The sequence below is a fragment of the Dermochelys coriacea genome, chromosome 10 (genome assembly GCF_009764565.3).
Source record: "Dermochelys coriacea isolate rDerCor1 chromosome 10, rDerCor1.pri.v4, whole genome shotgun sequence".
NCBI lineage: Eukaryota > Metazoa > Chordata > Testudines > Dermochelyidae > Dermochelys > Dermochelys coriacea.
The window spans coordinates 20,806,529-20,833,715 of NC_050077.1; the positions used below are offsets into that span (position 1 = coordinate 20,806,529).

General features: G+C 40.2%; 1 protein-coding gene and 1 long non-coding RNA gene across 2 annotated transcripts in view; both read left to right on the forward strand.

The window, feature by feature from the left end:
• The window catches only part of SNX29 (sorting nexin 29), a 477,394-nt gene that overhangs the window by 297,943 nt on the left and 152,264 nt on the right, over window positions 1–27,187 (forward strand).
• LOC122456157 lies at window positions 708–26,613 on the forward strand. Its single transcript, XR_006274848.1, has 4 exons — window positions 708–1,088; window positions 19,833–19,840; window positions 21,409–21,414; window positions 26,601–26,613. It is a non-coding gene; the product is annotated as an uncharacterized LOC122456157 (long non-coding RNA).

The window sequence follows — 27,187 nt, forward strand, 5'->3', positions numbered from 1 at the left end:
ACCATACTGACATATTTGCCCCAAAGTGTTATATTAACACAGACTTAAAAAGCATCTAAAAACAGTGGGATTTGAAAGACTCATGCAAAGTGGAAAGTTAGATTAAAATATAGCCATGTATTTAGTTCCGTGTTTTGCAGCATCTTTCCTCCCTGTATATTCATTAAAGTTCTCAGCTTTTAAATGATTTAAATTATTTACTGCTAAGGAAAAGATTTAGCTATTAATGCAATAATCTACAGCTGTCAGGTAAACTTGGTATGTACAAATTGGATTTATGCCAACCTGAGAATCTATAAAGAAAAAACATTGTAATTTTAGTGGGGCTGTTGATTAATCGCAGTTAACTCACGCAATTAACTAAAAAAATTAATTGCGATTTAAAAAATTAATTGGAATTAATTGAGTTTTAATTGCACTTAAAACAATAGAATACTAATTGAAATTTATTAAATATTTATTGACGTTTTTCTACATTTTCAAATATATTGATTTCAATTACAACACAGAATACAAAGTGTACAGTGCTCACTTTATATTATTTTTTATTATAAATATTTGCACTCCAAAAATGATAAAAGAAATAGTATTTTTCAATTCACATCATGCAAGTACTGTAGTGCAATCTCTTTATCATGAAAGTGTAAATGTGGATTTTTTTTTTGTTATATAACTGCACTTAAAACAAAACAATGTAAAATTTTAGAGCCTACAAGTCCATTCGACCCAAGATTTAAGAATCTGAAGTGCCTTTTAAAATCTGAGTGGGACGAAGTATGGAGCATGCTTCCAGAAGTCTTAAAAGAGCAATGTTCTGATGTGGAAAGTACAGAACCAAACCACCAAAAAAGAAAATCAACCTTCTGCTGGTGGCATTTGACTCAGATGATGAAAATGAACATGCATCGGTCCGCACTACTTTGGATTGTTATCGAACAGAACCCATCATCAGCATGGACACGTTCTCTGGAATGGTGGTTGAAGCATGAAGGGAAATATGAATCTTTAGGGCATTTGGCAGGTAAATATTTTGCGATGCCAGCTATATAACAGTACCATGCGAATGCCTATTCTCAGTTTCAGGTGACGTAAAGGAGAAGCTTGCAGCATTATCTCCTGCAAATGTAAACAAGCTTGCTTGTCTGAGCGATTGGCTGACCAAGAGGTAGGACTGAGTGGACTTGTAGTCTCTAAAATTTTACATTGTTTTATTTCTGAATGCAGTTTTTGTACATAATTCTACATTTGTAAGTTCAATTTTCATGATAAAGCGATTGCATTACAGTACTATTTCTTTTGTTTTTTTACAGTACAAATATTTGTAATAAAAATAAATATAAACTGAATACTGTATACTTTGTATTCTGTGTGTAATTGAAATCAATATATTTGAAAATGTAGAAAACATCCAAAATATTTAAATAAATGGTATTCTATTACTGTTTGGTCTGTGTATCCACACCCTTTCTGAAAACCAGCTTGCTCTTTTCTGAGAACGCTATCAACTGCCTCTGATGTATGCTGGACTATGATCTTACACAATACTTTGCTTGACACAGATAAAAATGTGATACCACGCCAGTTATTACAATCACTGAGAGTTCCTTTCTTTGGTATCTTCACTATAACCCCATTGGTCCACTCATCTGGCATTTTTTCCCTTTCCTAGACTGATGTAAATAGAGGGGCCAGGATAGATGCTGCTAATTTAGGATTTACCTTGAACAATTTTGGATTCAAGTTATCCTTGCCAGGAGCTTTCCCATTTTTTAAGGATTTGATGGCTTGAATGATCTCTTCCTTAGTTCGGGTGTCTGTGTTGATATTCTTCTGCCTCCTGGATGTTTGCTGCTTTTTTAGGTGGCTCCCTCTTCAGCAATTCTTTGAAATGCTCTGTCCAGCACATTTCTTGTTCTTTTTCGGTTGTTAGTAGGTATCCTTGTTTGTTCCTGATGAGAGTGTTTGTTGGTGTCTTCCATTTCCCACTGATAGGCCGTGTCATTTTGTAGACGGTTCCTTGTTCACCACGAGCAGCTGCATCCTTTGCTTGGGTTGCCAGATTATCAATATAATGCTGTTTGTCCACTCTCACAAGGCATTTTTGTCCTTGTGGTATTTGTGTCTAAAATTTTTTTCTTTAGGACTCATCTGGTTTCTATAGCGTTCCATGTGCTAGGGGTAATCCACTCCTTTCTTCTCTTCTGCCTGTAGCCTAAACAGGCTTTACTGCTTTGTTTATAAATTGCTGTTACTTTGTCCCACTTCTTGTTGTTCTCCTCATCTGCATTCCCCTCCTCTTCATCAAGGTTTGCAAGTGCTGAAATTTGTTCTTTAACTGCAGAACGAAGGCTTTCCATATTTCAAGAGACTTTAATATCATAATGTCTATGTCCCTTGTTTGGTGGACCCACACTTCTCAGTTTTAGCTTGATGGAGGCTGTCACAAGGTGGTGGTCGCTGCCAACATCTGCACCCCTTCTCACTTTCACATCTGTTATTGACAGATTGACATGCCAAGAGGCATTAAATGGACCCTCTACTCATCCATTGAAGACCCGGAGTTCGCAGATGATGTCGTTCTCCTATCACATACCCAACACCATGTAAAAGAAGAAACAACTCGACTCAATGCATTCAGCTAGCAAATTGGACTGAAAATCAATTACAATAAGACAGATATCATGACCTTTAATATTGCCTCACCAACACCAATAAGGATAGAGGATTATGTTCTCACCAATGTAGAAACATTCACCTACTTGGGCAGCACCATCAGCCAGGATGGTGAACAAGTCAGGACATCCGGAACAAAATCAATAAAGCCAGGAACACCTTCAGGAGCTTAAATAAAGTCTGGAAATCATCAAAATACAACACCAAAAACAAACTAAAGATTTATCAGAGCTGCATACTTTCAACACTACTTCATAGTGCAGAATGCTGGGTAATGAGAAAATATGACATGTCCAAACTGTTTTCATTCCATACAACCTGCCTCAGAAAAATCCTCTAAATTTTGGCCCAGAACAATCTCAAACCAACATCTATTGACACAGAGCAGACAAGAGGATCTGAGCACCATCATTGCCAGGAGGCATTGGAGATGGATCAGTCATGTGTTTTGAATGGAAACTGATTCCATCAGCAGAGTAGCAATAAGATGGACACCTGAAGGCAAGCGAAAATGAGGCCACTGAAAGCAACATGGCGAAGAGCTGTAGAAGCCGAGCTGAAAAACCTGGGGCACAGCTGGGGAACCTTTGAAAGACTTGCCCAAAACAGACAGGAGTGGAGGAGCTTCTTCACTGCCCTAAATGCCAGAGGCGTAATAGGAACATGATGATGATAATGATTATTATTGTTTAACAGTGCGATTAATCGTAATTAAATCTTTAATCGCTTGACAGCCCTAAATTTTAGCATTATCACTGACATATTAAAACAAGAAAGATCGCTATTTAGATATTAAACATTTTCTCAGTTTTCTTTTCAAAATTCTTGGAGATAGTAATACGCAATACATATGATATATTATGACATTAAATCTCTATGTGACCTTATAAGATCTAGACGAGCTTCTGATGCTATTTATTTTATTTTATTTTATTTTATTTTATTTTTTGAAAGCAGGTATTTAAACAAAAACAATAATGGAAATTACAGAAATGAAATGACATAACTCATACAACTTTCACTATTAGATCTTCCTATTTAATCTAAAACTAAAAGAAGCCAAAAGATACCAGAAGGAACATTTATTACAAACTTTAAAAATCAAGACTAATCCTCATTCTCAGGGTTAATACTCAATATCTTATTCCCAGAGTTATTCTGTTTGATGGTTCATTTTCAAACCGCTAGGGTTTTTAAAAGGTGTAAGTAAGACAGCTCTGTTTTCACCCAATCCACTCTCCATCTGGGATACTATTCTGTTAGAAAATGTGTTTCAAGCCCTGGTTTATTAGGCTTAGTAGTTGTATCTAGGTTAACAAATGTTCAAGTTTTTTTCATTTTTTCAAACCACACATGAAAGGCAATTACGACATGGAAATAACTTACAGCATACTGTTTATTATTTTATTGTCACTCCCACTTTTGACAGCACCAATAAATGCACAGACATATACAGCATATACAGCAATTTTGTTATAAAGATTTCTGACTCCAGCTTTACCAACTTTGTAATTAAATGTAAGATAACCCATCATATTAGTCACTGCTCCTATATTCAGTATCAAGAAGGCTTTATAAGCTCCAACACAGGCTCAAGGCCCAAATTCAACTACAGAACATTTGCAATTCCTTTCTCCTCCCCCCCCCCACCCCCATGGAATGTTCTTCGGAGTGGTTTGAGTGGTTTCACAGCCTGAAAATATGAGAGTTGTGATAATAGAAATGGAAGAGAGGTGCTTTGTGTCTAAGGGCTTGCATAGACACCTGCCACTACACACTAAAAGTTCTCTAGTGTTCTTTAATATACTCCCATTTCAAAGCAGGGTAGATCAAAGTGCACTATAGAGCTTTTAATGTGTGGCAGCAGGGTCCACATGGACATTTAGGCTACATCTACATGGCAAGCAAGTAGCTACATGCTGCAGAGAAAAGCACACCACATTCATATGGTGTTGCATAGCTGTCAGTAAAAGGCTCTGGCAGAGGGGAGGCCAGTGGGAAAGGCTGCTCCCTGCTGCCAGAGCCTTTTACTGTGGTGAAGGAAAGGCTCTGGCATGGGGAGGCAGCGGGCAAAGGCTCAGCCTTTTTCCCTCTGTCTCCCTGGTGCCAGAACCTTTCCCTGTGATGGGGAAGAGCTTCAGCAGCTGGGAGCTTCCCTGCTGTCTCTGTCCCCCACCTTCCTCAGGCTACTAAAGCTTTTCCCTGCCGCTGAGAATGGCTGTAGTGGCAGGGAGCTACTGGAGTCCTTACCTGCAGCAGAGAAGGGTTCCAGCAGCGGGGAGTTGCCAGAGCCTTTCTCTGCTTCCGCCCCCGCATGCGAGAATCTCTTTTCCCCACTGCTGGATCTTTTTCTGTGGTGGGGAAAGACTCCAGCAGCTAAGAGGCAGTGGGACGCTCCATGGCTAAAAGTAGCAGTGTAGACAGAAGGCATGGCGTGAGCGAGTAGAGAGCCATGCAGGACATGAACTCGGGTCCATATCCATACCCTTCAGGAGTGTCTGTACTCTACTTGCCTAAGCCATGCTTCACCATCTACACTGCTGCTTAAACCTATGCTGGGGTGCTACCCAAGAATATACTCTACACGCCACGGACAGAACTGTGCAATGTAGGTGCATCCTTAGTGGGTAGCAGGTTAGTACAGTGCAGATTAGATTCCAGTTTGCAGCAAACTAAGTGTTCTAATGCTTGTCCCCTGCACACCTTCCCCTCACATGTGCCTCAGCCTCATGTTTCCCAGGCCACCATCATGTTTTAGGATGAGAGTTTTCAAGTGTAACAGAACATCAAATAATTTCTATCAGAAACAGCTGAACCTACCCTTTAATAGCTAAATGTTGAGTGATTCACTTCTCAATAGAAATGGAAGCCCTCACCATCATAACAGCAGGGCCAGTATGTTGTAAGGAGAAAATCTTTCCTGATTCAAAATAACTAACTTACGTTCTGGACACAAAAGCAGAGAACACAAATTCAAAACTTGAAAATATTTGATGAACTGACACATGCATCCATCAAAGTTAACCTCTGAAAGGAAGAAGGTGAACAAGTTACTGCTGGAGGAGAGTGATACTAGTTCTTTTTACTCCTTTCCCAGCTGTCCTCTAACTGCTGGCAGGGTTTGAAAACTTCCCTTCCCTGGCCAACCAGGAAGTTGAGAAAACCTGTAGGGAAGTGGCAAACCATTCCTGACTCCCTCATATTTCTCCCATGTTGGCAGCCTCATCTCACTGAAACCTGATTCATTTATACAAGTCACTGTTTTGGTCTAGCAACCCAGAAACTCCCAAGAATGTGGTAAGACCCCCACATTTTAAGTGCATAATAAAAGTACAGTATCATGGTAAATATAAATGACTACAGTATGATCAAGAAAGATGAGATACAGAGACTATGCCATGTCCTCCTCTTCACACTCAGCTGACCAGGGATTCTAGACAATTAGGATTTTCTGCATTGTCCTAACACCTCCGTGATGTTTCCCAAGCAGACCACAAAGTAAACTGCCTAAATATATCTAGTCGACCATGATGATATCCAACCAGAATATTTTAACGCGGCTATCCTGACAATCAAAGATTCAGTTCTTCTGCAATGTGGAGTCAGAGTCTTAAATACATTCAAGAGTTGTAGTGGAAGAGGGACAGTTTAGGTGTCATGAAACAAAAATGGGCATATGTATGAACATAAAAGGTGGGACAGAGGGAGGAAAGGAGAAAAATAAATGGAAGTGATTCTCTTTTTCCCCCTAAGGCTGTCCTTTCAAGGAGCTTGGCTTGTTTAACCTAACTAAAAGAAGGTTGAGGGGAGATATGATTGCTCTCTATAAATATATCAGAGGGATAAATACCAGAGAGGGAGAGGAATTATTTAAGCTCAGTACCAATGTGGACACAAGAACAAATGGATATAAACTGGTCATTGGGAAATTTAGACTTGAAATTAGATGAAGGTTTCTAACCATCAGAGGAGTGAAGTTTTGGAATAGCCTTCCAATGGAAGCAGTGGGGGAAAAAGACTTATCTGGCTTTAAGATTAAACTTGATAAGTTTATGGAGGAGATGGTATGATGGGATAACATGATTTTGGTAATTAATTGATCTTTAAATATTCATGGTGAATAGGCCAAATGGCCTGTGATGGGATGGGATCTGAGTTACTACAGAAAATTCTTTCCTGGGTATCTGGCTGGTGAATCTTGCCCATATGCTCAGGGTTTAGCTGATCGCCATATGTGGGGTTGGGAAAGAATTTTCTTCCAGGGCAGATTGGAAGAGGCCCTGGAGGTTTTTCACCTTCCTCTGTAGCATGGAGCATGCGTCACTTGCTGGATGATTATCTGCTCCTTGAAGTCTTTAAACGACGATTTGAGGATTTCAATAGCTCAGACATAGGTGAAAGGTTTTTCGCAGGAGTGGGTGGGTGAGATTCTGTGGCCTGTGTTGTGCAGGAGGTCGGACTAGATGATCATAATGGTCCTTCTGACCTTAGTATCTATGAATCTCTCCCATATATGCATCAAATTGTACCTATAGTTTGTTTCAGGAATTGTATGGTCAGATTGTAAGAGTCTTGTTTGTATCAGCCAAAGTCACCATATATTAGGAAATTACTTTAAAAAGTAAAATCAGCTTTAAAAAAAGTAGTAGAAGTGAGATATATGCCACATTAAAGTGTAACATTAGGAAGTTGTATATAAAAACAATGCAGTAAGTGTGGGATTAATATCAACAACTTTGCAGGGCTAAATGTTCAGAGTCAGGTTCTTAGCTGGGGTAATTGAGAATCTTCACTGAAGTCCACAAAGCTGCTCTCACTTACGTGAGATGAGAATCTGGCCCTATGTTTTTTCACAAACTACTATTAAAAAGGCATCATTATGATGAAAAAAATACATGAAAAAAAGAATCTTTCTTCAGAAATGACGAAGTAAAATCAAATATTTATTTGTAGAAAAACTTAAAGATCTTAAAAATTAATCATCTTGCATAAAAGTAGAAAGTGATGGCCATTCAATGATCAGACATTGTATCTCCCAACTAACGTTTTGTAGAATGTATTGCCCAATTCTTATGCTTTTCTTCATGTTGTATCATACATTTTCACATGTGGTTTTGAAGAATAAAGCCTAGATTGTATGACTGGCCCTATCAGGCATGCTGCACAAACTGCATCACCCCAGGAGGCACTATGTCTTAGACACAATGGTCTGAAACACAGATTCTGCTCTGTTCCCCATTGCTCTACTGGAAGGAGGAATAGTTTGCTGTTGACTTATACCACTAGTAAATTACCACACCATCAATGCTGGCTCAGCTGTGTTGGCCAGTGTGTTCAGGATACGAGGGATGGCAGAGCCAAAGATAATGACCCAGATGTTCATGGTGAGGTTGAGAGGGGATGGAGTAAGTGGATACTCTGCAACCACCTGCTACTGTATGGCTGAACTCCATATCTAGGCCCAAACAAAGGTATAATAAGGAGTCTAACTCATGCTTATTGCTCTGTGCGGTCATGTAGTTCAATATACAACATAGCCCGGAGTTATAAAAGGGGGTGTGCAAGAGAATTATGTCCACAAATAATCTTGTGTAATAATAAGAACTAGATTCTCTTCTCCCTCATGAGTGGTGTGTCCACATTCTCTCTCCTCTCCCCTCTTGAATAGAATGTGCTCACTGCAATTAAATCTGATGACTTTGTCTGAGAAGCAGGAAAAAAGCAATTAGTGCTCTTTTAAGGGTGCCTACGACATTTGAATTACAAGGAGAAGAAAGGGGGATGGACTTACTTGAGTGGAGCCAAGGGAGGAAGAGGAAGTAGTCAGACCAGCTAGGGGGTCCATATTCACTGGTGGAGGGGGAGGTATTTATATTCCTGCATGCTGGAAGGAACTCGTTATCTCTCAATTGTTGATCAGCAGTTCCTACCCTCCAACCCATGGGATCAGAATATAACTGAGTTTTTGATCTGCTATTTTCTTGTGCTAGTCAACTTTTTTCTCTGGGGCTGGGAAAGAATTTTTCCCTCACCACCAGTTTGTCCAAGGTGGGGTGGATTTTTTTGCCTTTCCCACGGCAGCTCATAGATCTGGAGATGTAGGTAAGGAGGTGAGATCAGGTCAGGTCAAAATGATGCAACTTATTAGGGGGCAGGTGAATAACAGTCCCATTCCCACACTGCTCCACCATAGCATCTGTCATGCTCTTGAGGAACGTTCCATTTGGAGATCTGAGGCAGACCTGGCATACAGATGAATCTTTCACCCAAGTGCCCCTATTAAAAACCTACACATAAGTCAGGCAAGTAGTGTAGGCCTAGGATAGCCAACTTTCTCATTGCAGAAAACTGAACACCCTTGCCCTGTCCCTTCCCCTTCCCCTTCCCCAAGGCCCTGTCCCTGCCCCAACCCTTCCCTGAGGCCCCGCCTCTTCTTCCATCCCCCCCTTCTTGTGTGGATCTTGTGATCTTCAGAAGGAGTTTGGCAACTGCAGTGAATGTTAAAGCAGACTATACCAAAGATTTTTGGACAGTAAAATGAAGGAGGCTTGCAAAATGTGTGATTTTGAGTTATCTCGATTTAAGCCTTCAGTAAGGTCTTGTCTCCAAATAATATTGAGTGCCTGGAGTAAATGATTATCCAGTAAAAAAAAAAATCTTTCAAAGACTTTAGGAAGCACAGATGTTATTTTCTTTTCAAGATATCTGTCATATAAGAGTTTAAATTTAAATGTGGTGGCTCCAGGAACTTCTTATTTAGACAGCTCCTGGTGTTTTCTTCTGTACTACTACTAAATATTAAATATAGAATGCATGGTAACAGCAAAAATATAATAATTTATATTTTAATCAATAACTCCTTTATTTTATTGAGAATGCATTTTTGTGAGTACAAGGGTCATTTAATAATAAAAATTTAAAAAAGAAAAACGCAGGGAGTTGAGAGGAAGATTATCAGTAATGATGCTGGATATTTCCTATGTCAACAGCTAGGAGAAAAAAATATAAACGTACTACTTTGTTTCTTAAGCCAAGTGTGAAAGGACTTGGAATAGTCATCTTGTCTTATGTAAAGTGGGCTTCATACTTACAAACCAAGTGTCTGAAACTCTTTACCATTCTGCCTAAAAACTATTATCTTCTGCGAGATTGATTTTCAGTGGTGTTTTAAACTCTGTAAACTGTCCATTGCTTTTATGCTTATTTTATATTTTCAACAAATTTAAAATAGTCTAGGACTGCAACATGGTCCAAGCAGAATAAATTATAATCTCTCTTTCAGGATCCAATGGAGTTACTCATGTAGAAATTAAGATGTTCTAAGTTTGACATGCTTTATTAAGTTTTCTCACTGAGTTTTCCACTTCTTCTACAGTTTCCATGTACTGTGCGCTAGATCTTCAGTTCGTAATCAGTTTAACTCTGATTTCACTATGTTGCTGATTACACAATCTGAGGGTCTGGATCCGTATATGTAGTATATATTAAACAGGTCTAGACAAGTTAAGGAATGAAGAGTTCATAAGGAGACAGGTGTGATTGTTTTTGTTTTTATAATTCCATCAGTACAATTCACAGTATTCCCACGGGGGAAAAATATTTCCTTCTTTCCCCAGAGAGCTGACTATATATAGTTCACATACTGCATTATAAAATATAGAACACTTTCAAATGATGATCCAGTGTAATATATGTGTGAAAATCCAGGGCTTCTTTTACCTTCTCTATTTTACAAAAGCATTGACTATAACCCACTGAGATGAACAAAAAATAAGTTCCTGTTGTAACATTTGAAAAATATTTGAACTTTTTGTTATTTTTTTTAGGGCTGTCAATTTAATCACAGTTAACTCACGCAATTAACTCAAAAAGATTAATCGCACTTATAACAATAGAATACCAATTGAAATTTATTAAATATTTTGGATGTTTTTCTACATTTTCAATATTGATTTCAATTACAATACAAAATGCACAGTGCTTACTTTATATTATTATTTTTTATTACAAATACATGCACTGTAAAATGATAAACAAAAGAAACAGTATTTTTCAATTCACCTCATACTAGTACTGAAGTGCAATCTCTTTATCGTGAAAGTGTAACTTACAAATGCAGATTTTTTTTTTGGTTATAACTGCACTCAAAAACAAAACAGTGTAAAACTTTAGAGCCTACCAAGTCCACACATTCCTACTTCTTATTCTGCCAATTGCTAAGACAAACAAGTTTGTTTGTGTGGATGGGAGATACTGATGTCTGCTTCTTATTTACAATGTCACCTGAAAGTGAGAACAGGCGTTCGCATGGCACTTTTGTAGCCCGGGTTGCAAGCTATTTACATGCGAGATATGCTAAACATTCCTTTGCCCTTTCATGCTTCAGCCACCATTCTAGAGGACATGCTTCCATGCTGATGATGCTCGTTAAATAAATAATGCATCAATTCAATTTGTGACTATATTCCTTGTGGGGAGAATTGTATGTCTTCTGCTCTGTTTTACCTGCATTCTGCATATATTTCATGTTATAGCAGTCTCAGATGATAACCCAGCACATGTTCGTTTTAAGAATACTTTCACAGTGTCGGTGTGAGACTTCTAAAAATAGCTAACAGCTCTCAACCCAAGGTTTAAGAATCTGAAGTGCCATCCAAACTCTGAGAGGGATGAGGTGTGGAGCATGCTTTTAGAAGTCTTAAAAGAGCAATGCTCTGATGTGGAAACTACCCAACCCAAACCACCAAAAAAGAAAATCAACCTTCTGCTAGTGGCATATGACTGACTCAGATGATGAAAGTGAATGTGCATCAGTCCGCACTGTTTTGGATCGTTATCAAGCAGAACCCATCATCAGCGTGGAAGCAGAACAGAACCACTAACCCAGGAACCTATCCTTGCAACAAAGCCTGTTGCCAACTCTGTTCACATATCTATTCAGGGGATACCATCATAGGGCCTAATCACATCAGCCACACAATCAGAGGCTCGTTCACCTGCGCATCTACCAATGTGATATATGCCATCATGTGCCAGCAATGCCCCTCTGCCATGTACATTGGCCAAACTGGACAATCTCTACGCAAAAGAATGAATGGACACAAATCAGACATCAAGAATTATAACATTCAAAAACCAGTTGGAGAACACTTCAATCTCTCTGGTCACTCGATCACAGACCTAAAAGTGGCAATTCTTCAACAAAAAAGCTTCAAAAACAGACTCCAACGAGAGACTGCTGAATTGGAATTAATTTGCAAACTGGATACAATTAACTTAGGCTTGAATAGAGACTGGGAATGGATGAGTCATTACACAAAGTAAAACTATTTCCCCATGGTATTTCTCCCTCCCACCCCACCCCCCACTGTTCCTCTGATATTCTTGTTAACTGCTGGAATTAGCCTACCTTGCTTGTCACCATGAAAGGTTTTCCTCCTTCCCCCCCCCCCCCCCCCCGCTGCTGGTGATGGCTTACCTTAAGTGATCACTCTCCTTACAGTGTGTATGATAAACCCATTGTTTCATGTTCTCTGTGTGTGTGTATATAAATCTCTCCTCTGTTTTTTCCACCAAATGCATCCGATGAAGTGAGCTGTAGCTCACGAAAGCTTATGCTCTAATAAATTTGTTAGTCTCTAAGGTGCCACAAGTACTCCTTTTCTTTTTGCGAATACAGACTAACACGGCTGCTACTCTGAAACCTGTCATTATGCAAGGCACTGAATTTAGCCGTATAGAGTGGAAATCTGTCAACTTTATGAAAAAACTCGCACAGATACAGACAGACATCATCTTCCTCTCCAAATGCAAACAGATGGACATCATACCGAAAGGACTGAAGGTAAAAAATCCATTACAATCTACATACCACACAGACTATGCTGACAGCTTGTGCCACACACTCTCAAAGAAACTGCGGAACCACCTGATCCACATCCTCTACAGCAAACAGGGAAAGATTAAGAATGAGCTCTCAAAACTGGATACTCTCATAAAGAACCAACCTTCCACACAAACTTCCTCGTGGCTGGACTTTACAAAAACTAGACAAGCCATTTACAAAACACACTTTGCTTCTCTACAAAAGAAAAAGGACACTAAGCTATCTAAACTACTATATGCCACAAGGGGCCACAACAATGGTTCCCGTAACCCACCCAGCAATATTGTTAATCTATCCAACTATACTCTTAGCCCGGCAGAAGAATCTGTCCTATCTCGGGGCCTCTCCTTTTGCCCCTCCACCCCCACGAACATGATACAGTTCTGTGGTGACCTAGAATCCTATTTTCGACGTCTCAGACTCAAGGAATATTTCCAACACACCTCTGACCAACATATTAACCCACAGAGACCTTCCTGCCAACACTACAAAAAGAAGGATTCTGGGTGGACTCCTCCTGAAGGTCGAAACAGCAGCCTGGATTTCTACATAGACTGCTTCTGCCGACGTGCACGAGCTGAAATTGTGGAAAAGCAGCATCGCTTACCCCATAACCTCAGCCATGCAGAACACAGTGCCATCCACAGCCTCAGAAACAACTCTGACATCATAATCAAAAAGGCTGACAAAGGAGGTGCTGTCGTCATCATGAATGGGTCGGAGTATGGACAAGAGGCTACTAGGCAGCTCTCCAACACCACTTTCTACAAGCCATTACCCTCTGATCCCACTGAGAGTTACCAAAAGAAACTACAGCATTTGCTCAAGAAACTCCCCGAAAAAGCACAAGAACAAATCCGCACAGACACACCCCTGGAGCCCCAACCTGGGGTATTCTATCTGCTACCCAAGATCCATAAACCTGGAAATCCTGGACGCCCCATCATCTCAGGCATTGGCACCCTGACAGCAGGATTGTCTGGCTATGTAGACTCCCTCCTCAGGCCCTTTGTTACCAGCACTCCCAGCTATCTTCGAGACACCACTGACTTCCTGAGGAAACTACAGTCCATTGGTGATCTTCCTAAAAACACCATCCTGGCCACTATGGATGTAGAAGCCCTCTACACCAACATTCCATACAAAGATGGACTACAAGCCGTCAGGAACAGTATCCCCGATACTGTCACGGCTAACCTGGTGGCTGAACTTTGTGACTTTGTCCTGACCCATAACTATTTCACATTTGGTGACAATGTATACCTTCAAATCAGTGGCACTGCGATGGGTACCCACATGGCCCCACAGTATGCCAACATTTTTATGGCTGACTTAGAACAACGCTTCCTCAGCTCTCGTCCCCTAATGCCCCTACTCTACTTGCGCTACATTGATGACATCTTCATCATCTGGACCCATGGAAAAGAAGCTCTTGAGGAATTCCACCATGATTTCAACAATTTCCATCCCACCATCAACCTCAGCCTGGACCAGTCCACACAAGAGATCCACTTCCTGGACACTACGGTGCTAATAAGCGATGGTCACATAAACACCATCCTATATCGGAAACCTACTGACCGCTATTCGTACCTACATGCCTCTAGTTTTCATCCAGATCATACCACTCGATCCATTGTCTACAGCCAAGCGCTACGATATAACCGCATTTGCTCCAACCCCTTAGACAGAGACAAACACCTACAAGATCTCTATCATGCATTCCTACAACTACAATACCCACCTGCTGAAGTGAAGAAACAGATTGACAGAGCCAGAAGAGTACCCAGAAGTCACCTACTACAGGACAGGCCCAACAAAGAAAACAACAGAACGCCACTAGCCATCCCCTTCAGCCCCCAACTAAAACCTCTCCAACGCATCATCAAGGATCTACAACCTATCCTGAAGGACGACCCATCACTCTCACAGATCTTGGGAGACAGACCAGTCCTTGCTTACAGACAGCCCCCCAATCTGAAGCAAATACTCACCAGCAACCACACACCACACAACAGAACCACTAACCCAGGAACCTATCCTTGCAACAAAGCCTGTTGCCAACTCTGTTCACATATCTATTCAGGGGATACCATCATAGGGCCTAATCACATCAGCCACACAATCAGAGGCTCGTTCACCTGCGCATCTACCAATGTGATATGTGCCAGCAATGCCCCTCTGCCATGTACATTGGCCAAACTGGACAGTCTCTACGCAAAAGAATGAATGGACACAAATCAGACATCAAGAATTATAACATTCAAAAACCAGTTGGAGAACACTTCAATCTCTCTGGTCACTCGATCACAGACCTAAGAGTGGCTATACTTCAACAAAAAAGCTTCAAAAACAGACTCCAACGAGAGACTGCTGAATTGGAATTAATTTGCAAACTGGATACAATTAACTTAGGCTTGAATAGAGACTGGGAATGGATGAGTCATTACACAAAGTAAAACTATTTCCCCATGGTATTTCTCCCTCCCACCCCACCCCCCACTGTTCCTCTGATATTCTTGTTAACTGCTGGAATTAGCCTACCTTGCTTGTCACCATGAAAGGTTTTCCTCCTTTCCCCCCCCTGCTGCTGGTGATGGCTTATCTTAAGTGATCACTCTCCTTACAGTGTGTATGATAAACCCATTGTTTCATGTTCTCTGTGTGTGTGTATATAAATCTCTCCTCTGTTTTTTCCACCAAATTTATCCGATGAAGTGAGCTGTAGCTCACGAAAGCTTATGCTCTAATAAATTTGTTAGTCTCTAAGGTGCCACAAGTACTCCTTTTCTTTTTGCGAATACAGACTAACACGGCTGCTACTCTGAAACCAGAGATTATAGTGTATCTGTTAATTGAGTGTTTAGAGTATAACCAGACACAGATATTAAGAGTTTAGAAGTTGCCAAAAAAATTGCAATCCACTTTGGCCGAATATTAATTGGAATGATGGGTTCTAAGCAAATAAGATACCCATCTTCTGTACTGAGGTTGTTGATGCTCCTTTTAGCAGGAATGCAGTGGTGTATTGACAGTTGCAATGAGAACTGAGATGAACAGTTGAAAATACAGGACTAAATTCTGGCTTTGTTTGAATGCAATTTCAGCTCAAATTTGTGCAGAATTCATTGAATTCTGGCTCTCTGACGGAATGAAGAGAATGTTGGGAATCCCTTTTATCAGCCTTGTGCACTCCCCAAGGGAGCAAATAGTATGACAGTGCTATGAGGGATGGAATAGTACAACAGAGCTGTTACTCTGCTCAGGAGGAGTGTTCATGGGAACGCTGGAGTTGTGGACATAGCTCCTTCCCTATATGCATCTTCCAACAACCAGAACCTGGCCTTGAGAGCGCACGCACTGTACCCTTTTAAGGGTGTAATAGTTGGTGCTTCTGAATGAGTTTCTCCAGTGCCTTAGAGGCATTCTACCCATTTCTGTTCTAAGGTAAGATGCCTTCAACACATCTCTGGAAAGCACACCAGCGAGCCTCATACTTTGAGCTAGAGTATCTAGCCTGTAATGTTCTAATGGCATTCAGTGCCCTCTACTATTGAGATTATTAGAGAACAACATTGTTATTTTAAAGCCTTTTACAAAGGAATACTATTTTTAGCCTTGCACATACTTCTTTTATTCATTCGTTTGGAAGCTATCTTCTCCAGGTCAGAGTCTTCAATATTTATTTGTAAAGTAATATTATACTGTCCTCTGTGTTAGTTGTTTCATTGATCTGTGGTATGGATACAGCATATTAGCAGTACTAAGGGGAGGAAAAGCTTAATAGGCAATATCTTGCTTTAGAAACATTACAAGAAATAAGGCTGTATTTTTTTAACTTGAAAAAGTGTTTTTCTCTTTTTGAAGAAATGGAATAAGATTTTGATCCAAATGTGATTATAAAGAAAAAAATCACAAATTCGTAGTTCTCCTTGGGGATGTGGCTCACCAGGATTAAATCCCACAGCAACGTTCTTGCCAGTTGCCTCTCATAAAGTAACCTGTATTTCTGCAGTCTCATCTTTTCTCTCTTCCCCTAATTTTTCCCTGTTTCAAAGGATCAGGCCCTCCCTCTCAGTCTTTCTTTCATTTTCTCTCTGATTCTAAGGTTTTTATCTCTTACAGGCTTTCCAAAATTCAGCAAATAAAAGTAAGTACCTTATGGGCTGAAAGTTTCTTGTCAATCATTCGTTTGCCCTAACTTATCTTGAGTGATGAAGGTCCACAGTACTTCAAGTGTTATCTTATTATGAATTGAGCTGGAGAAAATTTTTCAGACAAATAGTTTATTTGTTGAAAAATGCAGTTTTAGGGTTGAATTCAGGCAGTATTTGCCAAATAGTTTTAACAAAAAAAAAATGGAGTAGACTGTCAAAATTGCAGTAAGAGGAGGGTGTTGTTGCAGTGGTGGTTAACTAGAGGTGGGAAGACAATTTTTCAATTTGCTGAAAATTCCAAAATACTTCATTTTGGGTTCTGTCGAAAAATAATTTTATTCTGATTTTTCAAAACTGCCAAGAAACTGAAAAATCAGTTATCGGGCTAGCCCCACTTATGAACCATGGCTGCATGGCACTCAGCATGGGACTTGACTTTAGGCACTCAGGGTGAGCTTGTGGAACTGTGGAGGTATGTAACACACTTACCTATTGTGAGCATGTGACTGTATCTCCTTCTAGTGGCTATTTAAGTCTTACAGCTAATGGAGATGGCTCTGGTTCAAGTACTGGATTTTTGATGCTAATGGTCTCAAGTTTAATTGCTGCTGACTACAGTGGTGGTTGCGTATGTGGTTATCACAGTTCATTAAATTGCCTTCTCTCTGTGAAAAGTTTAGAGATGAAGCTAGACACCTATGCCTACAAACCACCATATGCACACTTTTTTAGGTCTCACAAGGAGCAGCTACAGATTCAGAGTATAAAAGCAGATCATACTCAAAACAAAGTGGAAAGCAACAAAATGTCTTTTTCATGTTTAAAAAGATATTTATTTTGTAACCAAAACAGTGGAGGTTTCAGAGAAGTACAGAATAGTAATAAAAACAAATGTAACCTGCATAGCTGGATCACTTTAGCTTTAAGATTTCTGCCTGCTCGGTATGTATTTTGTCCTTCCTAGACTTGTCTTTTTCTCTTTAGACACCTCCTATAGCTTTCTCTTTCCTGCCCCAGGGTATCACTAACAGCCCATCAGAGCTCCCCCAGCCCTGCGAGAGGAAAAATATATGGGGGGCATGGGATCTACAGTAGCCTTTCCTCACTTGTTCTCATTCTTGTGGTGCTGCCTCAAATTGCTACCAATTGCTCACTACTTTCTTCCACCCCCATTTTTACAAACTATCACCACTCAACTGCACAGTCTCCTGATGCTGCCACACTGCATTCTAAACATTCTGTGGAGTAGGTGATTTAAGTGTTACTCAGTTCCCCCACCAACCACTGTAAAAGGAAAGTATATAATGGAAGAAAGATCTCAAAAGTATCACTTTGCAGGGAAAATGAGCCCACAGAGTTTAAGTGGGTTTGAAATGTCATTAACTGTGCAAAATCCTAACGTGTACAGTACTGAGAAATCAACGTACTGTTTATACTCAATCATAAGCCGGTTTGTTTATAAGCTGACCCCTCCAAGATGGACAAGTAAAAATGGAAATTTTTTATGACCCATTCATAAGCCGACCCTATAATTCAGGGTTGGCAACCTTTGGCCCCCGAGCCATCAGGATAAGCTGCTGGCGGGCAGAGACGGTTTGTTTACCTCGAGCGTCCGCAGGCATGGAGATAAACCTAAGTAAACAAACTGTCCCGGCCCGCCAGCTGCTTACCCTGACGGGCTGGGACAGCAACTGGTGGGAGAATCTGAGGGTCAGGGGAGTAACCCCTGTGACCACCCTCCATATGACCCTATCCCTAGCCCGGGACCCCCACACTCTCCCCATTCCATCCCTTCCCACCTTAGCTGGGGCAGTCCAGGGGAGGATCTCTCTGGCCTGGCCAGAGTTGATCTGGCAGGCTGGCCGGCGCGGCTGCAGCCTGCTCCAGCGGACCAGACTGGGCGGCGCGGCTGCAGCATGCTCTAGCAGGCCAGGTGGCTCTGGCAGGCAGGGCCAAGTGGCGTGGCCGCAGCCTACCAGCCCCAGAGCTGCAGCTGCTTCGGAGGCTACAGGGAGAGCAGCGTGGCCAGAAACAGAGAGACTCTGGCCCCACTTCTTCCTTTCTGGCTCTGTTGGCTGTGCTGCCTCTCCTTGCCCCCTCTGTTGGAGGGAAGGGCTGTGTCCCACCTCTCCCGCTCTATACCCGTTCATAAGCTCACCCTCTTCTCTCATGCTTCCCTTTTTTACTAAAAAAAATTTGGCTTATGAACAAGTATATACGGTAAGTGAATATCTAAGGAAAACGTATGAGTAGAAAATATTAAGTAGGAGTTTAAGAAACTGTTTTGTTTACATATGATGATATTCTAGAAATTAGAGATTGAAAAGGTACATTGGCGCACTCAGTCCATCTGTAATTGCCCCCAACTGATTGGGCTCCCATTACTTAACTGGGAACACTGTTCATCGGTCTGTCATGTCTAACTATTGAGAGCATTCTTTTTTCTAATGTTTAGCCTGACTTTCCTTTGCCTAATTTTATCCCAGGACTCCATTTAACCTCTTATACGTGTAATTTATCACTTTGCTTCCTGGATGACCTGAAATTGCGGTGTTTATGCTTTGTGGACTTTTCTTTCCTCCAAGATTAATTTTAAAAAGATTGTGTTACTTTGGTTTTATTCATTTGTGTAGTCCACTTGATTTTTACAGAAATATACTATAATTATACTATAATTTTTGCATCAAAGTGTCTTTGCCACATTTGGAGTCTGCCGTCTTGTGTCAAGTTAAACTCATAGCTTTACTGCAGAAAAGGAGTTGTGGTATCTAGCCCCTGTGTTTTGATCTTGTGTCACTAAAGTCCAGTGATAAATTTTCTGTTGACTTTAATGGGAGTAGAAGCAGGCCTTAATTACCACGTGATTAGTGACTTAGAGATAGGTATATTGATTCTAAATCTAGTGGACATTTTAGGCTGCTTTACTTTTCCTGTCAGTAGCAAACACTGGTACAATCACTGAATTAATAACTTGCTTTTTGACACCAGAACAAATACAGCAGTTGTACGATTTAAGTATCTCTTCTAGGAACCGTAAAATATTGTGCTGCTATAGAATTATAGGGACAAACAACTGTACTTGTCCAACTTCACCCTCTTAACTTTGTAATAAATAGATTGTGAAGTCGTTGTAGTAGTAAAGTGACATTGAAATTTCACTCAGAATTTTGCTGATCTTTGATCTCAGTAGCCACTGATACTATTTTTTTTTTTTAATTTGGAGGGATAAACTAACTAATGGCAGTCATAAGCCCGGATTCTGATCTTGTTAAAAATGGTGTGACTGAGATCAGAATCTGGCCCAAAGCCAGCTCTTTTTCATTCTGTTTTCTAGCTCAATATACCTTAAGTGAGAGTTCTGTCGGGGTCCAGCAAGTGAATTTTGGGGGTTGGTGCACAGCATTGTATTTGATCATCAGCAATTTATAATTACAGAAATAGAAACACAAGCACAAGTTATGAATTAAAAAACGGAACATGTTAATTATGTTGTTTTAAATATGGGTTAGTATCTGTAATACATTTTGTCATATTTGATTTAACACATTTAAAAATTAGACCCTTTCATTTAATATTGCTTTTAACTGCTTCTGTGAAAAACGGCTTTCTGATTCTTTTCAAATCTTTATATGGCATTCAGCTAAGGTTCAGAATATAAAATGTATACAGTATCACATTACATTATATAACAAATATCCTTTTACCATGGAAAATTCTATTTTAACTACATGTAGTATTTACATAACCTCTATTCATAGGACACAGCAGAATGAAATAGTTCTTTTTGTTTTAGGCTACTTTTTTTTTCTTCTTCACAAAGACTCCTCCAAATATCCTCTAGGTCCATGAGTCACTGATTTCTTGGCTTCTGCAGTAGTGGTTAAAAGTTGCTTTAAAGGTACTAGATCAAAAACTGATCTGTGTGTCACTCTTTATGATAATCCATTTTAAGGTGTTTCATCATGTCTACTTCATGCCCAAGTTGGGTAGCCTGCTACTCTTGAAAAGTATATACCTTCTTCAAATCCTCTACAAATAATGTATTGCAACTGTAGTTTTCCAGTGAAGTTGTTTCAACATGCTACACTCATATAAATTTGCTAGATGGGAGATGCATATGATTTTTTTTTTTTAAATTGACCATGTGTTCCTGTTACTCTGCATAACATTTTTTGCTGGCCTGTATTGTGAGAGTATATCTGAAATGTATTGCACATTTTGTCATGGAGTTTTTCTAATGATGGATAGTCTTACATAATGAATAATCTATACAAGTGAAATAGATTAATACATTTTACTCCCTATGATAGTCATGTCAATCAACCAATTTTTAACTTGTTGAATTGTGTGTGAAAGAAGTGGACTTTTAACTTTCTTCTGACCATCTAATAGTGAAAGGGTCAGCATTTTTTATAATCTGTCTTCAAGAGCACTTCAGTAATATTTTGGTATCAAAACAGTCTTCAAGAATGTGTGAAGAAGGTCAGCAACTGAAAATATCATATTTTGTTTAGCCATAGGCTAACTAAAGCTTGTCTCTTTAACAGCTTTTTCTTCCATTCACTCTGTCCTACTGTTCTGTGATACACTTTGGAGCTAAGTGCGGCTAGTTTCTATTCCTTATGCTGTGCTTCAGATCATTGACATGCTGTGGCAATGGGGTTGTGCTCAATACGCTCAGCATTTTGTGAGCAAGAAGTATGTGTCAAGATTTAGAAGGAGACAAAAATGATCTCCTGGTATCAATCACAATGTTTTTCAAGAGAATGGAACATCAAAACAGTAGAGCAAACTACCTAGGAAGTTCCTCTCTTGCCTGTCTTGGCACATAAAAGGGCAGTTTGAGGCCTCTAGAAAATTATAGATTTGGTACCAAGAATGCTTAAATGAAAAATCAAATTGGATAACATACTTTTTATGATGGGAGTTGCATATATAACAAACAATGTGGTCTGTTGTGGAGTTGTAGCAGCCACATTAATTTGATTATAGTCTCTTTATTATTCCCTATTGAAGAAAATTTGGTGTGTACAAAATATAGAAAGAAGACTGGAAAAAAATTATACTTTTTCTGTAAAAAGATATATTTACACCTCTATTGGATATAATCCAGTCTATATTAGGCTGATTTAAAAACTACCTCAGAGATGTTATGTTGTAAATCTTCAGTTCAAGATTGTGTATCATCTGCAGTAACCTAGGATAACAACACTGAAGTGTTCTACATTTGTCCTATTAACTCTCTGCCAAAATATGTACTGCTGATTACAGGAAATTGATTCAGTGCTGTAGTTGTGGAGTGAGTGTTTACCAGATTCTACCACATTGTAATGAAATAACATGGATTGGGAGTAAACAATTAGGATAAGCGAATGAGTTCAATTCTGAGAGTCATCTTGATCATAAAAAAAATTATATTATCCCATCATGGAACGTGGAAATGCATTAATATCTCTTGATGTTGGCGACAAGGGAAATCAATGTATCAATGAAATCCCTGCACCGCGAAGATGGAAAAATGACAATTTTCAAATGTAAAACTGTTTAATGTTAGTATTGATGCAGATCATCAGCTACTTCTGACAGAGCTGAAACTTCACTTCAGGTCTCAGGTAATCTGGATAATATCAGAGAGGTACAAAAGGTATGAAATTGGATGTATTGTTGAATTCTGAGCAAGAAAAGATGTCAAATGAACTCTGGAGGATATGGATGTGAGTAAAAGCTATGATAAAAATGAAAAGAAATTAAAACTGTAGATCTTGGGTGAAGTTAATTTTCAAAAGTTCTAACAACTTCTTATTCCCCCTAAAGTAAATAGGAGGAACAGGTCCATGGCATGTCTAAAAATGAGACCCTATGTATTATAATAATAGCGAAAGCTCAAACTGAGAAGATGCACGAGGAGAACAACCTAAGGTTATTAATCTATGAGTGAGCATATATGGACAAAAATGAGTATGTTTGTGAGAATTATTTAACTGGTAGCAGCAACTAGGGGACTCTACTAAGAGGAGAAAAAAATAGAAAGGCTTTTCAAGGCAAAATAGATAATTATCAAGTTGAGCAGCAGACCAGAATAAAAAGTATAAAGAAAAAAGAAGGAAATTTGTGGGAATGCTTATACAGAAATGGCAACTTCTGTGAATTGAGAGAGAAAATTCAGTGGAAGAATAAGTAAATCCTGACTTTCCAAACAGCATAGATGACTTTAAATTTGTTTGAATTGTAGGGAGTTTGTTTAATTAGGAGTCAATTAGGAGTCAAAATATTGTAACTGATAGCAATTAAGATAGAAACAGAGCTGCCTCCTTGCTACTCACTGTGATGCTATAAAATGCATAAAAATTCCTGGACTAAGAAAGGTTGTTTATTTTTTGGCAAAAATATGAGATTTTTTTATCAAAGCTACTTCGAAGGCATAGTTGAAGAATATACACGACCATAAACTGAAGAGGTATAGCAGTCACTGTGCCCATTCATGTACAACATGCATTTTTCAAAATGTTCTACAGCTTCATAGTATGTAAGCACTAACTTAAAAGTTGAGTGATTTTCCTTCTAACTAGCATATTCATCTTTATTAACAAACTCTCCCTATCTCTCCCATGCCTCATCCACAAATGACCCCTCAAAGAGATATTCATGTTCGTGCTAATTGTTGTTGTCAACTCCCACGTGACTTCTTCATTGGTAACTGGAAGAAGGGAGATTTTTTATTTTCTCATAGGAGGTTTCAGACTGGATTTTTGTCAGCATCCTCCATCTTTGTTTCAGACATGATCTTATGGTTTTAGCTTAGAATTTGCAAACCCATAAATGACAATTTTAAGATTGATGCCCTTGAGACTTTATTCATTGGTGTTTTATTGTTGTTTTCTGAGAGGACATTTTAAAACTATGATGTTTTTAAAAGAAATTATAACAAAAAATAAAACCTTCCTTGGTCACAGGCATGCAGATTTGATGTTGTATTGAGAAACAGGAAAACAGCTGTATAATTCCAGCAGTGTTCTGACATCTGGAAGGTCTCCATCAACATAGCAAAATCTTTACATTTCCCTTCATCCTCCTTACTGTCTGTAATTGTAGATTTACCCAGTACTGCTTTCCCCCATGTCCACTGTTCGCTACAATTTTTGTAATAAGGTCACAGCAGCCTGTTTTCTCTTGCACGCCTTTCAACGAGAATAAATGAAGGCAAATAGATAATTGCTTTAAGTGTTTGTAAGCGTTAAGTGTTTTAAGTGTTTATAAGCAGAAAGCAGTTAGTACCAATTAATTGTACAAATGGGTATAAATTGTTTGATAGACAAGTTGGCAGTTTGGGAGTTCAGAATCTGGGGTTCAGATAATCAGGATCCTGTTATATTAATTACACAAACACATTGATTGATCTTTGTGTGTTGTAATGCTCTGCTCCACTTACTAGAAGCTAGATTTCCTATCTTTTTGGCAGATTTGAATGTCATTTTCATTGGCATGCTGTAAAATATCATAGCCTATCTAGGCTACTGTAGTCTGCAGAGATTGAAAATTATGCAAAAAAACACTGAATGGATACAGAATTCTCGAGGTAGTCATCTGAACATTAGTTAATTTTAAGCACCGGTCAACTGTGGTTGAGAGATTGCCTGTTCAAAAGAGGACAGTACCTGATGGTCTTCATTTAATATATATTGTGACAGGGTCAGGCCAGATGGCTACAAGAGAGTGGTCGAAGGTAGATACATTAGTTCCAGGTTAAGCAGGTCTCTTTTCCCTGGGTAAGATAACAGGGACTATTCCAGAACACTCAGGAACTTTCTAGAACTAATTAAGGCAGGCTAATTAGGATACCTGTAGCCAATTGGGAAGCTGCTAGAATTAATTAAGGCTAATCAGGAGACCTGATTTAAAAAGGCTGTCACTCCAGTTAGTGAGGTGTGCACGTAAGGAGCTGGGAGTGGGAGGACTTGCTGCTGGAGGACTGAGGAGTACAAGTCTTAACAGACATCAGGAGGAAGGTCCTGTGGTGAGGACAAAGAAGGTGTTGGGAAGAGGCCATGGGGAAATAGCCCAGGGAGTTGTAGCTGTCATGTAGCTGTTCCAGAAGGCACTCTAGACAGCTGCAGTCCACAGGGCCCGGGGTAGAGGGTGGGCCCAGTTCCCCCCAAACCCAGACCCAACACAGGAGGTTCCACCAGAGGGGAAGGTCTCTGAGCTGTTCCCCAACCCACATGGTGGATCAGCAGAAACTGCGGGGATTGTTCTTACTTTTTTTCCCCCATGCTGGCCAGTGATGAGGTTATCTGAGTGAACGGCAGATTTGAGCCATGGAAGCAGCCAAACTGAGGGCTACTGTGAATCTCTGAGGCGAACAAAATCCACCAATAAGCACAGGACCCACCAAGGTAGAGGAGGAATTTTGTCACAATATTCACTCCCCTTACTTTGAACGGCTTGTTTTGAAAATTAGGTTATGTTAGAGCATGGTCCCAGTATTTGCCACAATGTTAAATGTAACTTGTCCCAGTCTATACTGACACCATAGATGTGTTCAGAGTCATGGTAGCAAGCGCAATGTTAAAGTTCATATTCTAACATGGCCTAATTTCTAGGGAAGACAGTACTCTAAGTCAACAAAAAATTAACTTCCTGGATTCACCTTTAAGTTCTTGGCAACTCTGAGATATTCCCAGTTTATATTCGGGACCAGTCAGACGTTTTCTGTATAATTTTTAAATAGCTATGAAAATATAGGGCTGAAGTCTCTGAACTGCTAACACTGCTTTGCACTACATAAGCAGCACAAAGTACCTTAAAGCAGGAAACAGTCAGCGAAGATTCCTGCTGCATTCTGTTTCCAGAAAGCTGGTGGAGTTGGCCCTGCTGCCTCTTGTGCCAGCCATTTCCTTCCTCTCAGCATATTGGGTCATTCTATCCCTGTGTTGGAGAGGAGAGAGTGTGTGACGGAGCAGAACTCTGCTATGGCTGATTCTCCACAGGTATGTTAGAACTGCTCCTGTACTTTCTGGTCTTCCTCCCCCCACAAAAAAAATCAAAAAACACTGAACTCTTGACAAAAAATAAGGAAACCAGGGTACTGAAATTCACCAGGGGGCCTCCACAACTGCATGTTGCATTGGAAATGAGCTAATGAGGATGAAAAGAATTGCAAAGAACCTCAAACTGTGCAGAAGAACTTGAGGAAATATGGTGGGGTCTACAGGCCCCATGCTGAATCAGAGCAAGGAGTAGAGCATTACTTGAGTAGAGAGGCCCTACCCTTCAGTAGGTACAAGGCATGTGCCCAGTGGAGGAATAGTTTAAAAGGACAGTGGTTGTCCGGGAGAAGGGGGAATGAGTTCCATGTGGCACCAGGAAACAAGGCTGAAAACTATGTTGAAGGCTGCTCTACCAGCAGGGGCTTGGATCCCTACCCACCTTTCTTTAGGAGTTGAAAGGAGGGGAATTTGGGATGTGCAGGCCCGTGGCAGCCAGAGAAAGAGGCAACTTTCCCCAGCTCCAGGGCTGCGGCTGCTGGGCAGAGACCCGCTCCTTCCCAGCCCCAGCTCGGGGGTTGCTGTGGGGGGGGGGGGGAGAGGGCACATCCATCGCATTAGAAAAGTAAGACTACTGATATTAATATATGAGTTGTGTGCTTTTATTTGTAGAACACAAAAAGTTAATTACGGGGTTTTTTTATACAGTGCTTTTATCCAAAGCGCTTTACAATAGTTAGCTAATGGTACAAACAACATTTGGAAAGATCATTAAGTGGTCCTCTGAGACCCTCAGCATTTTTCAAGTGGTCTGTGAAAAAAAAAGTTTGAGAACCACTGCTCTAAAGCAGTGGTCTCCAAAGTGGGGTGTGCCAGAGGATACCAGAGGGTGCGCGGCAGGAGGAGCACCATTGGACAGCACTCCGCCATTTTTTTCCTTCAGCGGCAGCTCTGCATGCTTGCAGCAGGTCTTCCCCTCTGGTGACACACCCGCAGCAGGTCTTCCCTCCTTCTTTCTTCGGCCACATGTCTTCTCGTCTTCTTTCTTCGGTGCCACGCCTGTGGTAAGTCTTCCCCTCTCCTTTCTTTGGCGGCACCGTGGGGGTGCGCGATCCAAAAACTTTGGAGACCACTGCTCTGAAGGATGATGCTCAAAGGCCCTGTCCATCTCATTGAGTTTATCAGCTGTAGAGAGGAGCCTTCTATTCCCACTGATATTTCACCTTTGGTCTCATCAACCTGAGAAGTAGTGGTGGAGTCTCTAGCCCACAGCAAACCATGACATAGAACTCTATTTAAACTGTGGCCTGCCTCATCTGCCCACTGTACTCCTGGGAGGGTTTCTTATGTACTGGTATAAAGGATTGAGAGCCTACGGTGGCTTTGTCTAACATAGCACCCACCAAAAAGAAGTGAATTTGCCTCTCTTGCCTATTCCATCACCCCTTGAAATTTTTTGAGATAGTGTATGGTGGTTTTTTGCTGCT